Source organism: Eschrichtius robustus, chromosome 5 (assembly GCF_028021215.1).
Source record: "Eschrichtius robustus isolate mEscRob2 chromosome 5, mEscRob2.pri, whole genome shotgun sequence".
Classification (NCBI taxonomy): domain Eukaryota; kingdom Metazoa; phylum Chordata; class Mammalia; order Artiodactyla; family Eschrichtiidae; genus Eschrichtius; species Eschrichtius robustus.
Genome location: NC_090828.1, coordinates 127,588,768 through 127,604,885, shown reverse-complemented (window position 1 = coordinate 127,604,885; position 16,118 = coordinate 127,588,768). Strand labels below are relative to the sequence as shown.

Below are 16,118 nucleotides of genomic sequence, written 5' to 3'. Positions count from 1 at the left end.
AAACAATTATTTTAAAGAGCTTAATAACAGAAAGATTAACATGCATTTGGATATGTAAGTATAAAAAAAGATGTCCATTCTCCTCATAACATTGTAAAATAGGCTTTCTCATTCGGATTATAAGTATTCACAGGCATGTTCATATGTATGACCTTACAGATGGATATAGAAACTTGGAGAGGCTATATTAGACACTTCATTAAGAAAAATTTTGCTAACGTATCTCCCCTACATGTTATCACTTAAAGACTAAGTTAATATTTTCATTTATAAGAATAAAAAAGCAAAACATCATTGAACTTCTTAAGTAACCAAAATGCTTTTATATTTGCATGTTGGATTAATCAAAAGGAAAAGAAATAGTGGCATTCTGTGGTGTCATGATTTCCTGTCTCTGCACTTTTGTTTTTTCACAGGTTGTATATTTATATTTTTAAAAAGGCATATGTTAAAGACAAAATCTCCTTAAAGGAAACTCCCAGAGTGAGGCAGATTAAAACACAAATACATAATTGATTATACTCAATATATATATATGGTATAGAAATTAAACAAATGCACTATACATGTTTAATTTTGAGCTTTTTATTTTACCACTGAATAAATCCAATGTTAGAAAGACTTGAACATAAAGTGAAGGATAAATACATTGAGAGTGGGAAAATGGGTTTATTTGGGATAGAGATTACATGTAATTTCATATCTAAAGAGAAGGCAAGCAAATTGAGTTGCTGCATCAAAAGCCTACAAAACGCAAACAAAAAAATAAAATAAACTGTACATGGATTTTAAGCAAACTAATTTGTATGGTTTTTGCAGAGAAATACAGGTATAAATAATTGTATACATTTTATGTCTGGGCAGTTTCAACAACACTGGTCTCCAAGAAAAACAGAAAAGGGTGAAGTCAAGGTTTTAGTACTTAGAAATTCCCAAAGACCATGGAAAGGATAGGAAACTCAGAAGAACCAATATCTGGCAAAGTTTGCATGGTATAATAAAAAATATATTTGGTCTTTTTCCCTGGTTCCTGGCACAGAGCTTCTAAAATGCTTGGAATTTCCTGAGCGATAGATAGAAGGGTCTTTTGTTAATTAATAACTAGCCCTCTTTGACCACACACAGTTTATGTTAATGAGATGACTCCAGGATTGGGGGTGGGGGGAGAGTGGCAAGATAGCTTCTGGAGAAGAACCAGCCACCTGATTAGAGAGCAAGAACTTTGAACCCTACCTGGAGGTCAGGGAGGGTGGTGGGACTGAAGCTGAAGTTCAAGCTCGTGGCCGATGATTTAATCAATCAGGCCTAGGTAACAAAACCTCAGTAGAAAACCTCTGAACCATGAGATTTGCAGAAACTTCCTTGTTAGTAAACATATCAGTGTAGCTGGAGGGGACATATCCCAACTCCACCGAGACAGAGACTGTACTTAGCACCCTTCTCCATTCACCCTATTTACCTCTTCATCTGGCTTTTCATCTGTATTCTTTATAATAAACCAGTAATCGTAAGTATAGTTCTTTCTGTGTCATTCTAGCAAATTATCAAACCTGAAGGGAGATTGTGAGAACCACCAAATCTGTAAACCAAGTCCGATAAAAATGCAAGTAGCCTGGGGTCTCAGGACTTGAAGCTGGTATCTGAAATGAGGGCAGGCACTGAGTCCTTAACCCGTGGCGTCTTCACTAAACTCTGAGTAGTTAGTATCAGAATGAATTGAATTGTTAAGTCACCCAGAGAACTGTTGTTGAAATAGCACAGTCTGTTCATTTCTGAGCCAGATATGCAAGAGAATGGAGTACTCTGGGAGAAAATACTTGTACATGGTAACGTTGATTTAGAAGAGGTGTTGCCTGCATACATCCATCTTGTACCATCCACTTAGAAGACGATAAGAATAATCACTGGCAATAATTCACCTCAAGGAATTTGTTTTTCATTTTTTCGAAAAGCCACTTCAATAATAATGAAAATAACAACAACAAACAACAATCACAGCAGTAGGGCTACCATTGATCTATCATCTGTCATAAGCTCTGAACTTGCTTAGAATTCTGTGGTTCTCAATAATTCCCCCACCTCCCGCCCCGTGACAAAGCTGTGAGGGAGGTATCTTCATTCTAATCCTTTCTTTTTTTCTCATTAACTTATTGTATATTGAAACTTGATAGGTATTAGCCTGTGTGGGATTTAGGGTGACATATAGAACACAAGGTCCTCTCTCTCAGCATTGCACATTGCAGTATCAGGAGGTATATTGTTACACAAGAGGAGGTTTATTGTTATTTAAAAATTGGTTAAAAGGGCAATGCCATCATTCCAGTCCTATGGAAATAAGAAAACTCTAATAATACAGTTCTTAAACTTTTGTCAAAGTCACAGAGAAGTATACATAATGAAAGAATGCAGGAGGAACTCCTTTCATAAGCCCTATGCCAACAGGAGATTCTTTTCTCCCTTCCTCTCTTCCTCCCTTCCTCCCTTCCTTCCCTCCTTCTTTCCTTCCTCCCTTCCTCTTTCCTCTCTCTTTCTCTCTTTCTCTCTCTCTCTCTTTTTTTAGAGAGCTACCCTGTCTGAAGTCCGAATTATTTAACGAAAATCTCACCCTCCTTGTCCCCATCCGCTCTCATGGAATGTAGCTCACGCAAATTAACTTCACAAGTTCACAGGTGCATCTGAGCCTCTGGTAACGACCTTTTAGTATCTTTTACAGTTCCTACAGTTATCCAGTCTGGCACTTTATTCATTATCACTATACTGCCTTCAGCTTCTGCAGCATACAACCTGGGAAACTTTCCAAATACCTTTTCAGAGGCCCAAGCTGCTGAAACTTCGAACTTAGAGTTGTGCTGCAAAGAGACTTGCTAATGATACACGTATAAGAAACACATCCTTGCCGCTTAGTCAAGGGGCGTGGGAAGTCTCAGGCAAATCCCTCTTAACCTAAGTCATTAATCTGTTGCATCTGGGTGATTAATCCTTCCTAGCAGCCACCGGAGACCCCTTGGTCTACATTGACCCTAATTACAGACATTAATATAGTTCCAGTTGAGTCTCAACTTGATATGGCCTCAAATTATTGTTTTGGGAAGTCTATTATTGCCAATAATGCTATTATGTTACCTACATATTTAATCACTTAATTACTATTGTAATAAAAGGATGCAGAAATATTTTCTACATGTGTTTATCGGTATTATTCAGCAATGATGCTTACTAATGCATTTTTGAACAAAGGGCATTAAAATGCATGAACTCTGCCAGGTAGGAACATTCGATTAAAGCCAAGTAAGGTGGGATAAACAGGAAACAAACATGCAGGTGGTTAACTAAACAAATTAACAAGGGAGACAAGACATTTGATCAAGTTGAGAAACAAATGCATGCTTTCAGGCAGCTTGGCAAGATTTTGTAGCACCTCATTTGTATGTATCATTCAACTATACCAAAACTAACTTATTGAACATTCAAAATAAGATGAACACCATGGTAAACACTGAAGGTGCTACGAAGTCGAAAAACAAAGTCACTAGAATCTTTCCCATCTCATATTCGGCAGGATAAGACAGGCACTGTGTTTCTCTGCCTTTCTCAGGCTGTCAAAAGGGGGCAGTAGCCCCTCACCTTCAAATAATCATTATCTTATAGGAAATTATATACAGTATTTCTAACTCTCCAATTTTTTTCAAGATAAGCTGGAAATCAAGCTGTTAATTTACAATCTCATGATTCTTAAATTATAGCCAGATACTTTGAAACATATATGTGTACCAGATTCTGCCTAGGGGCTGCTAGTTTGCTTAATTTTGGTAAAGCAAAAATTGCCATAAGGTTAAGGGTTGGGGGGGGGGCGGAAACAATGCTATGAGATTTAAAAAACAGGTGGTATATTTTTCATATACTTGGTGGTAATGTGAAAACTTCATGATCCCACGTTTTCCAATTAAATGAAATTATAGACTGCATTATGAGAACAACCTTTAAAAATGTACATGTAGTTTTAAAAGATTCCCAGAGAGGTGGGGCTAGCCCCATGGCTTAGCATTAACATTATAGGTGTATTATTACCAACATGAATATGGCAGAGCTAATCACTGTTTTCATGAATGGTGAAATTTAAAGCCAAGGAAGCAACAGAATCAGATGTGAATTTAGAATGATTCCTCTGGCAGTTGGGTGAGTTGGATCTGATGACATCCTGAGGTCAATGAGATCTGGTAAGAAGCTCTCATGACAATCTAGACAAGCAATGTCAAGAAGTTAAGAAAGATGCAAGGGCATAGGCAGGAGGGTACATCTGCAAGGGAGATTGCTGATAAAAACAAAAGAATTTATTGATTAGATCTGAAGACTGAGAAAGAAGAAAGTGTACAAAACAATTTTGGGTTTTCACGTTTTTATCACTGGGTAAATGTTGCTACTGCAACCAAACTTGGGAAAAAGCAAAAAACAGGCATATTTTGAGGAAAATTTTAGACATACCAATTTTAGATATGCTATGGTTTTAATCCTAGTGGGATATATCCAATAGGGGATATTCAAGCTTTTTGTACATAAGCCTGGAGTTTAAGAGAGATATCTGGGATTTTATGGAGTATTAGATGAAAGTTTACATTCAATGTAAATTCATTCTCATCAGATAAAAGGAGCAAAACCTCTCAAACCGGTCTTCCCTGGTGGCGCAGTGGTTGAGAATCTGCCTGCCAATGCAGGGGACACGGGTTCGAGCCCTGGTCTAGGAAGATCCCACATGCCGCGGAGCAACTGGGCCCGTGAGCCACAACTACTGAGCCTGCGCGTCTGGAGCCTGTGCTCCGCAACAAGAGAGGCCGCGATAGTGAGAGGCCCGCGCACCGCGATGAAGAGTGGCCCCCACTTGCCACAACTAGAGAAAGCCCTCGCACAGAAACGAAGACCCAACACAGCCAAAAATAAATAACTAAATAAATTAATTAAAAAAAAACAAACCTCTCAAACAACATGTTCTACTATGAGTGGATCAGTAACAATGCAGTTATTATGAGTAATGTTTACGATTACTTTTATAAGTAAACGTGCTCCACCTGCCATAATAACTTCACCTCTCCCTGCTCTTTATTCAAGCTGTATTTCTCTCAAATACCATTCTAATTCTCCCTCTTTAAGCCTTCTCTGTCCTTTTCAGTGCAAGTGATTCGTCTGAGTCATATGTATACAATTATACGTGCAGTTCATTTAACCACTGATCACTTCCATTATTGCTCTTCTGGGTTGTTTGGAACTTCAATTTACATCTATTGCCACAGTAATGCCCCTATTAAGAGGCTCCATTGCAATGATTCATTCTTCTCAGAAATATTATAACTAGAGGTAAAACTAGATAATGATGGTATTCCAAGATGTCTGATATTGAATATCATAGCAAGAAATCATTAAACACAAACGTAAATTTCAGAAGTGCCAGAACATATAAAATATGCATTTGTATGACTTAAGGCTGAAAAAAGAATGAGCAAGAGGAGAAGAACAAGAGATTGGATTAAAATAAACAAAAGCTGGTGGAAGACTTGGTTGCCTTCAGATTGAGAAATGACAGATGCATAAGAACAGTACAATTCAGGTGAGTATTATTCTAGATCTTGTAACATGCTGGTGATAAAAATATGTATAGGCACCTCTATTACAAAAAAAAAAAAAAATTACTGGTCCAAGAACTTGAGTTGGAGAATCCGCTAAGTCTTAAAGTGTAGGTGGGTACATTTTCAACAGAGATAGAATGACGAAAACAAGAAAGTAGGTCTTTGAGGACACTATGGTCTTTTTTTCCTGCTCTCTCCACCTCACCCAACCAAAATCCTACACACACACACACACACACACACACACACACACACACACACACACACACCTTATGTTTAATTTATTTGGCTATAATTTCCCTCATTACCTAATCTAATTTTTAGCTTATTGATAACTGACAAAAAATGTTTAGAAAAGTCATCTATTATTCTAGAAAAATAAAATATTATTTTTTCAAGTATGTGATTAAGTATATATTGTCAATAAGCTTCTTTTACAATGCAGTCTATAAATAATCATGAAATAAGCATGAGGAAAGATTTTAAAAAGCCAGTTGACCTTAAGTGGATGGCAGGAGGGAAATGGTTACTACACAATTGATAAAAAAGGAAAAGAAGGTCGAAAGAAGGCAGAAAAGAAGGCAAACCAAATTGCAGTCTATTAAGTAATACCAAAGATGCACTCTCTTTCTCTATCTGGCTTCAAATGAAAGAAACAAGGAAGAGGCAGAGAGACTGTTTTTTTTTTATCTTGCAGCTCTAAATAAAGCCATGTTTGAGATTGTTTTATTTTTATCTTGCAGCTCTAAATAAAGCCATGTTTGTTTGTTATAGCCATAACTGTGTTTATATGCAAAGATTTTTTTAATATCAGACCTTTTATTGTATTTTTTTTAATGTTCTCTTTTTGTAGCTACCCAATTAATTAGTATAGTGTTTATATTATATTACTTCGTGATACCTAGGACATTCATGTTGTATAAACATAATAGATCGTCTCTATTTTTTTTTTCTTGGCACCATGTATTTTATTGATTCTAGAATATTTTATTAAAAAACTCAAGGCAGAAAATGCCATGGTGCAAGTAGGTAGTTTTTAAGACTATTAAATCAGTACTTACTAACTCATGTAGAATGCCTCACATATATCTTTATTGCTCAATAAATGTGAATGGTCAAATTAATATTTTATTGATTTGGATCATAGTCCATACACTAAAACATTTAAAAAACAATTTTTATTTTTAATAGAAGGTAAAACTAATGGTCTCTGAATTCTATTAATAACTTTAAAAAAAGGGCCAACAAGATGACTTTGAGAAGAATGTCAGTATTTCTGCACTCAAAAATACAACAAATTAGGAAAGCTTAGGCTGGAGAAGGAAGTTAAGGAATATTGTAAACTGCATACTTACACAAATTATTCCTTTGAAGTTCAGTTACGCTACTCTGATTCTTCAAATTGTCTTAATGTTTTCTAATCACAATATTTCAAACATAATTTATCTTAAATGGTGTTATTACATTCAGGTAAAGAATGTAATGCACTAAATGTAATATGCTAAAAAATACAGCATATAGAAAGAAATTAAAAGTTATGAAAGTCCAAAAAATATCACATTAGAATTTCTGGGTAGTTTTCCTAATCATGGCCTAATATAATTTGGTCAATACAATGCTTATCAGATAGGTTGACTGGATTTTTCCAGTAGCAAATTACTTAAGTACATTTTTGCAATGATATTCCATCAGATAAATATTAGAGAGAAAACCTAATTAATAGAGTTACTATTTTAAAACATGATATGGACATTTCAAGAATTTGTGTCAGTAATGTGATTTTATATCTCTCATAGGCCAGGAATCGGCTACCAAGAACTTTGAAATTTTCATATTTTTAAAAAGAAGAGAAAATATAATGACCAATATTGCTTCATAAAAAAATTTAACCTGGCTGAATCTTCTTTAAAAATGAGGGGAAAATAGGAAAATACTAGTGCTGTAAAGAATAAATTTTGGTTGACAGGTGATCGATTTTTCTTATGGATCAAAGACCCATTTAAAGTTGGTATGACATCATTAGTTTAGCATTACCATTGATAATCCCAAAGAACAAGAGAGAACATAGGTTAGTAACTAAAAAGAAACTTATTTGTTGATATTTAATAAATTCTGGTATATTCTTCAATAATATCAGGTTAGATATCTACTTTCTTCTCTCTTATTTTTATCTTTGATAAAACTATTTATATAAAAAGTATAATATTTATTTGTTGTTTTCATCTTAATGGACCTTGGATGCACAGAATTAGATTAATAATAAATTTTGTCTCTTGACAGAGTGTCATTTGTAATAAATTTAGCCAATAAAAATATAACATGCCCAGTTAAACTTGAATATCAGATAAACAACAAATATGCTGTAATCTATGAAAATAATGACAAACCATACAATAATGTGAAAATAACATAAAAGTATGGAATATCCTACAAAAATTAGTGAGCTACAACTAAATGTAAATATGCATGAATCAGTAACAGAATGCTGTGATAAAAGGACATATATGAAGATCATGGACAACCCAGTTCCTCTATTAAAAGTTCAAACCAACTAAATATGTCATTTAGGCGAACATATACCTAACCAAACTGAGTTAGACATTCACCAGAAACCCAAGGATATAAAAAAATAATTTCCAGAGCAAATTAGTTTAAATGTTGAGTTGTCATTTACTAAACTTGCATTTTAATGGTCCAAAGCTAAAGGTCATTCTTTATTGTTCACTTTATCAGAAATGTCTATTAATAGATCCTAAGCTCAGTTGAGGAGAACAGCAGTTGTTTGCAACTATGACTGAATAAACTTTTGTGTTCTTCTTTCCTGATGCACATGTGCAACCATTTTCATAAGGTGTATATATCTAGGGAGAAATTTGTGGGTTGTAGGGTGTGTGAATGTTCTACTTCACACAAAATGACAAACTGTTACCCAAAGTAAAAACACAAATTTCATTCCTGCTAGCAATGTGTAAGAAGTCCTGTTCTCCACATTCTTTCCAGTTCTTGGTAATGTCAGAGTTAAACTTTGCCAGTGGGATAGGTGCAAAATACTATCTCTTTGTTGACTATCATTTTTCTGTTTGTAAATTATGTGAAGCATTTGTTTATTTGTTTATCAATGATGTGTTTCTTTTGTGAACAGTGTATTTAAATCTTCTGCTTATTTTTCAATAAAATTGGAGTTTTTTTATATTAATTACACACTAATATTTTTCAGTTAACTAATGCTTTTCACCATGCCTTTATCATTTACCACTTGGCATTCTTTACTATGCTAAAATATCTGTCTGTGTACTCTAATTTTAACATGAGATTATAATAGATACAAGATACAAACAAAAAAATTATAGGATGTGACAATTCAGAGGAAGAATCTGAACCAAACCAAAGAATAACAAGACTCAGGTTTTCAGCTCTGAACATCAATGTTTCTTGAGTATATTAACAGGTAGACTATTATTCCTCCTGCTCAGGACTCATAAAGAAGTTGATTCTCCATTTCCTTCTCATTTGTCATTATCCATTTAATAAGCAGATATATTATAACTGACCCTTATCTGCCAAAGCAAAGGGCAATAGTAAAAGAAAATAGTAACTTCAGATTTACTTCCCTGGTGGCACAGAACTTTCTGCTTAACTAGGGAAAGAAAGAGGCCCTGTAAAATCACGTCAAATCCAATGGATGACAATAAGGAACAATCAGGGGCTGCCTCCAGATCCAATGTCTTGAGCCCAAATCTCCAGCTCTAAAGTAAGAAAACAGTTCTTCTATTCTTATCTAACAGTCACAGTTGAAAACACTTCTGGGTCTCTTCAGCTGCACTTAGGAGCTCTGTTAGACGTTCACCAAAAATGTAAGGATAGATATAAAAATCATTTCCAGGGCAAATTAGTTTCAGTTGAGTTGTCATTTACTAATCTTTACATTTTAGTGTCCCAAAGCCAAAAGTTGTTTCTTGCATTGTCCCTTTCTCAGAAATGTTAAGATTTCAATATTTTTTAATGAAATATATAGAAGGCTAAGATCAATCCTTTTTCTGCACATTTTCAAATGGGCAGATAAAGGTCAGATTAAGCCCAAGACATGAAGAATGTTTTTAGTTTGCCCGCTTCTTTTTTTTTTTCAGTATTAATTTTATTTCACTTCGAAAACTGAGGGAAAAATTAAGGGGTACATTTCCAACACTTTATAGGGCAGATGGTTCTTCTTATATTAAATAGGTATTTAAAGCTAAATGAGTTCATTACAGACATTTACTCACAAATCCTCCCATTGTTCCTCCTTCACTAACGCTCATTATTCGTTCCTTCTTCCACCAGTTTATAATAGATACAGGTCTAATAAGACATTTGAAATACAAAAAAAATCTTTCACTGGACTTTGCAGATGGTGGTGAATGAATGATTCCAGTGAGATTCAAGCTAAGTAGAAATATGTAAAGATGAAATGCTGCTGCACATGGGTCTCACTTCCAAAGTCCCAATTATAAAAGTTTATGCAAAGGAATTCATAGAAAAAAATGAACCAATTGTCAAGGTACATATGACAAGATAATGCTCAATCTCTTCATAATTAAATAATTGCAAATCAATATAACAATTATTATTATAACAATATATATTATATATAACAATATATATTGTTATATATATATATAAAACAATATAAAAATTATAATATAACAATAATTATCAATATAACAATTATTTCATTATTTTTTCATCAGCCAAATTGATATTAGTTAATATGTTGGCAATACTAGTGATGGCCAGAGTAGGTTAACAGGCAATATCATATACTATTGGTGGATCTGATTAATGCAATTTGATACTATTAAATTTCAAATTGACATTTCTTTTGACCCAGCAATAGTACTGCTATGAATTTAGCCTACAAATATATTTCAAAAATGGTTGCCAAGTGTATTTACAGGAATATAATAGAAATGAATATATGGTAGTGCATTATGCAAGGGAATTCTATGTACTCATTAAATGATATTAGAGAAAAACAAAAGCATTCATATAAAAAGACCTTCAGGTCATATTATTAAGTAGATGAAAAGGGGAGACCATCCATGCTGTTGAAATTAAATACCCACACACACATGAGTGCATATATTTTGAAATATATCGTTTATGTACAGATGTAAGAAGACCCACAGACATATTTCTGGAGTCATTTTTGATGAGCAGAAATATGTACATGGTTACCCTCAAAAAGGAGTACAGAGTGATATGGAGGAAAACTTTCATTTTTATTATATATACATGTATATCAGCACTGTGCAAAAGAACTTCCTATGGTAATGGAAAGGCTTTGTATGAACATCATCTGGTGTGGCAGCCACTGGTTACACTTGGATATTGAATGTTTAAAATGTGGCTGTTGTCACTAAAAGATGGAGTTTTTAATTTTACATGATTTTAATTAATTTAAAATAAATTTAAATAGCTATATGTGGCTAGTGACTGTCATATCGGATAGCTCAATATACTATACATATTTTTTCCAACCATGTTTTCACTATATTGTTCTTAAACATGTCAATGAGGGAGATTAAGAATAATATTTCTGGGGCTTCCCTGGTGGTGCAGTGGTTGAGAATCTGCCTGCCAATGCAGGGGACATGGGTTCGAGCCCTGGTCTGGGAAGATCCCACATGCCGCGGAGCAACTAGGCCCGTGAGCCACAATTACTGAGCCTGCGTATCTGGAGCCTGTGCTCCGCAGCAAGAGAGGCCGCGATAATGAGAGGCCCGTGCACCGCGATGAGGAGTGGCCCCCTCTTGCCGCAACTAGAGAAAGCTCTCGCACAGAAACAAAGACCCAACACAGCCATAAATAAATAAATAAATAAATAAACCCAAAAGTTAAAAAAAAAAAAGTAATATTTCTATTTGTAATTATACTGTATTTTATAAAATCTCAAATGTTAATATATAAGGGACATATAAAAATCATGGGACATAACAAATGATAAGAAAGAAGAAAGCCACAGAATTGTAAAACTAGTATTAAACTGAAGGAGAGATTATAAACATAAATGCTTTGTTCCAAATAAAGAGAACTTACAATGTGAATTTGTTTTTTTTTTTTACTTAATATGTAAGTGTATACATAGTATAAAGATGTAAGATTATCTCTATGAAATGAATCTTTAATTACTATTTCTTTTATAAAGAATAGAATGTGTAGATGGAACATATCTCAACATTAAACAAGGCTATTTATGACAAACCCACAGCCAACATCATGCTCAACAGTGAAAAGCTGAAAGCTCTTCATCTGAAATCAGGAACAAGACAAGGATGCCCACACTCACCATTTATATTTAACATAGTATTGAAAGTCCTAGCCACAACAATCAGACAAGAAAAAGCAATAAAAGGCATCCAAACTGGAAAGGAAGGAATAAAACTCACTATTTGCAGATGACATGAGCCTATATATAGAAAACCCTAAAGTATCCACCAAAAAAGTTTAGCGCTAATAAATGAATTCAGTAAGGTTGCAGGATATAAGAATAATATACAGAAATCTGTTGCTTTTCTATACACTACTTATGAACTATCAGAAAGAGAAAGCAAGAAAACAATCCCATTTAAAATCACATCAAAATGAATATAATACCTAGGAATAAACTTAGCCAAGGAGGTGAAAGACCTATACTGTGAAAACAATAAAACATTGATGAAGAAAACTGAAGCTGATACAAAGAAATGGAAAGATATCCAATGTTCGTGGATCAGAAGAATTAATATCATTAAAATTCCCATATTATCCAAAGCAATCTACAGATTTAATGGAATCCCTATCGGAATACCCATGACATTTTTCACAGAACAAAACATATAATTGTAAAATTTATATGGAACCACAAAGACAACAAATTGCCAAAGCAATCTTAAGAAAAAAGAACAGATTCAGAGAGAAGATGGCGGAAGAGTAAGACGCAGAGATCACCTTCCTTCCCACAGATACAGTAGAAATACATCTACACGTGGAACTGCTCCTACAGAACACCCACTGAACGCTGGCAGAAAACGTCCGACCTCCAAAAAGGCAAGAAACTCCCCCCGTACTTGGGTAGGGCAAAAGAGAAAAAAGAAATAACAGAGACAAAAGAATAGGGACGGAACCTGCACCAGTGGGAGGGAGCCGTGAAGGAGGAAAGATTTCCACGCCCTAGGAAGCCCCTTCGCAGGCAGAGACTGCGGGTGGCAGAGGGGGGAAGCTTCGGAGCCACGGAGGAGAGCGCAGCCACAGGGGTGCGGAGGGCAAAGCGGAGAGATTCCCGCACGGAGGCTCGGCGCCGACCAGCATTCACCAGCCCGAGAGGCTTGTCTGCTCCCCCGCCGGGGCGGGCGGGGCTGGGAGCTGAGGCTCAGCTTCGGTCGGATCGCAGGGAGAGGACTGGGGCTGGCGGCGTGAACACAGCCTGAAGGGGTTAGTGCACCACAGCTAGCCGGGAGGGAGTCCGGGAAAAAGTCTGCAGCTGCCGAAGAGGCAAGAGACTTTTTCTTCCCTCTTTGTTTCCTGGTGCGCGACGAGAGGGGATTCAGAGCGCCGCCTAAACGAGCTCCAGAGAGGGGCGCGAGCCGCGGCGATCAGCGCGGACCCCAGAGACGGGCGTGAGACGCTGGGGCTGCTGCTGCCGCCTCCAAAAAGCCTGTGTGCGAGCACAGGTCACATCCACACCGCCCCTCCCGGGAGCCTGTGCAGCCCGCCACTGCCAGGGTCCCGTGATCCGGGGACAACTTCCCCGGGAGAACGCACTGCGCGCCTCAGGCTGCTGCAAAGTCACAACGCCTCTGACGCCGCAGGCTCGCCCCGCCTCCTCCGAACCGTTCCCGCCCCGCGGCCTGAGTGAGCCAGAGCCCCCGAAGCGGCTGCTCCTTTAACCCCGTTCTGTCTGGGCGACGCCCTCAGGCGACCTACACGCAGAGGCGGGTCCAAATCCAAAGCTGAACCCCAGGAGCTGTGCGAACAGAGAAGAGAAGGGGAAATCTCTCCCAGCAGCCTCAGAAGCAGCGGATTAAAACTCCACAAACAATTTGATGTGCCTGCATCTGTTGAATACCTGAATAGACAACGAATCATCCCAAATTCAGGAGGTGGACTTTCGGAGCAGGATATATTAATTTTTCCCCTTTTCCTTTTTTTGGTGAGTGTATATGTATGTGCTTCTGGGTGAGATTTTGTCTGTATAGCACTGCTTTATAATAGCTTTATTTTACTTCACTATATTATAGCCTCTTTCTTTCTTTCTTTCTATGTTTTCTCCCTTTTACTCTGAGCCGTGTGGACAAAAGGCTCTTGGTGCTCCAGCCAGGCATCAGGGCCGTGCCTCTGAGGTGGGAGAGCCAACTTCAGGACACTGGTCCACAAGAAACCTCCCAGCTCCACGTAATACCAAACGACGAAAATCTCTCAGAGATCTCCATCTCAACATCAAGACCCAGCTTCACTCAACGACCAGCAAGCTACAGTGCTGGACACCCTATGCCAAACAACTAGCAAGACAAGAACACAGCCCCATCCATTAGCACAGAGGCTGCCTAAAATCATAATAAGGCCACAGACACCCCAAAATACACCAACAGACGTGGACGTGCCCACCAGAAAGACAAGATCCAGCCTCACCCATCAGAACTCAGGCACTAGTTCCCTCCACCAGGAAGCCTACACAACCCACTGAACCAACCTTAGCCACTGGGGACAGATACCAAAAACAACGGGAACTACGAACCTGCAGCCTGTGAAAAGGAGACCCCAAACACAGTAAGATAAGCAAAATGAGATGACAGAAAAACACACAGCAGATGAAGGAGCAGGGTCAAAACACACCAGACTTAACAAATGAAGAGGAAATAGGTAGTCTACCTGAAAAAGAATTCAGAATAATGATAATAAGGATGATCCAAAATCTTGGAAATAGAATAGACAAAATGCAAGAAACATTTAACAAGGACGTAGAAGAACTAAAGAGGAACCAAGCAATGATGAAAAACACAATAAATAAAATTAAAAATACTCTAGATGGGATCAATAGCAGAATAACTGAGGCAGAAGAAAGGATAAGTGACCTGGAAGATAAAATGGTGGAAATAACTACTGCAGAGCAGGATAAAGAAAAAAGAATGAAAAGAACTGAGGACAGTCTCAGAGACCTCTGGGACAACATTAAACGCACCAACATTCGAATTATAAGGGTCCCAGAAGAAGAAGAGAAAAAGAAAGGGACTGAGAAAATATTTGAAGAGATTATAGTTGAAAACTTCCCTAATATGGGAAAGGAAATAGTTAACCAAGTCCTGGAAGCACAGAGAGTTCCATACAGGATAAACCCAAGGAGAAACACGCCAAGACACATATTAATCAAACTGTCAAAAATTAAATATAAGGAAAACATATTAAAAGCAGCAAGGGAAAAACAACAAATAACACACAAGGGAATCCCCATAAGGTTAACATCTGATCGTTCAGCAGAAACTCTGCAAGCCAGAAGGGAGTGGCAGGATATACTTAAAGTGATGAAGGAGAAAAACCTACAACCAAGATTACTCTACCCAGCAAGGATCTCATTCAGATGTGATGGAGAAATTAAGACCTTTACAGACAAGCAAAAGCTGAGAGAGTTCAGCACCACCAAGCCAGCTTTACAACAAATGCTAAAGGAACTTCTCTAGGCAAGAAACACAAGAGAAGGAAAACACCTACAATAACAAACCCAAAACATTTAAGAAAATGGGAATAGGAACATACATATCGATAATTACCTTCAATGTGAATGGATTAAATGCTCCCACCAAAAGACACAGGCTGGCTGAATGGATACAAAAACAAGACCCATATATATGCTGTCTACAAGAGACCCACTTCAGACCTAGAGACACATACAGACTGAAAGTGAGGGGATGGAAAAAGATATTCCATGCAAATGGAAATCAAAAGAAAGCTGGAGTAGCAATTCTCATATCAGACAAAATAGACTTTAAAATAAAGACTATTACAAGAGACAAAGAAGGACACTATATAATGATCAAGGGATCGATCCAAGAGGAAGGTATAACAATTGTAAATATTTATGCACCCAACATAGGAGCACCTCAATACATAAGGCAAATACTAACAGCCATAAAAGGGGAAATCGACAGCAACACAATCATAGTAGAGGACTTTAACACCCCACTTTCACCAATGCACAGATCATCCAAAATGAAAATAAATAAGGAAACACAAGCTTTAAATGATACATTAAACAAGATGGACTTAATTGATATTTATAGGACATTCCACCCAAAAACAACAGAATACACATTTTTCTCAAGTGCTCATGGAACATTCTCCAGGATAGATCATATCTTGGGTCACAAATCAAGCCTTGGTAAATTTAAGAAAATTGAAATCGTATCAAGTATCTTTTCCGACCACAACGCTATGAGACTAGATGTCAATTACAGGAAAAGATCTGTAAAAAATACAAACACATGGAGG

General features: G+C 36.9%; 1 protein-coding gene across 2 annotated transcripts in view; it reads right to left on the bottom strand.

Moving 5' to 3' along the window:
* The window catches only part of DPP10 (dipeptidyl peptidase like 10), a 707,501-nt gene that overhangs the window by 313,479 nt on the left and 377,904 nt on the right, over positions 1-16,118 (bottom strand). The gene's annotated exons all lie outside the window — the stretch shown is intronic.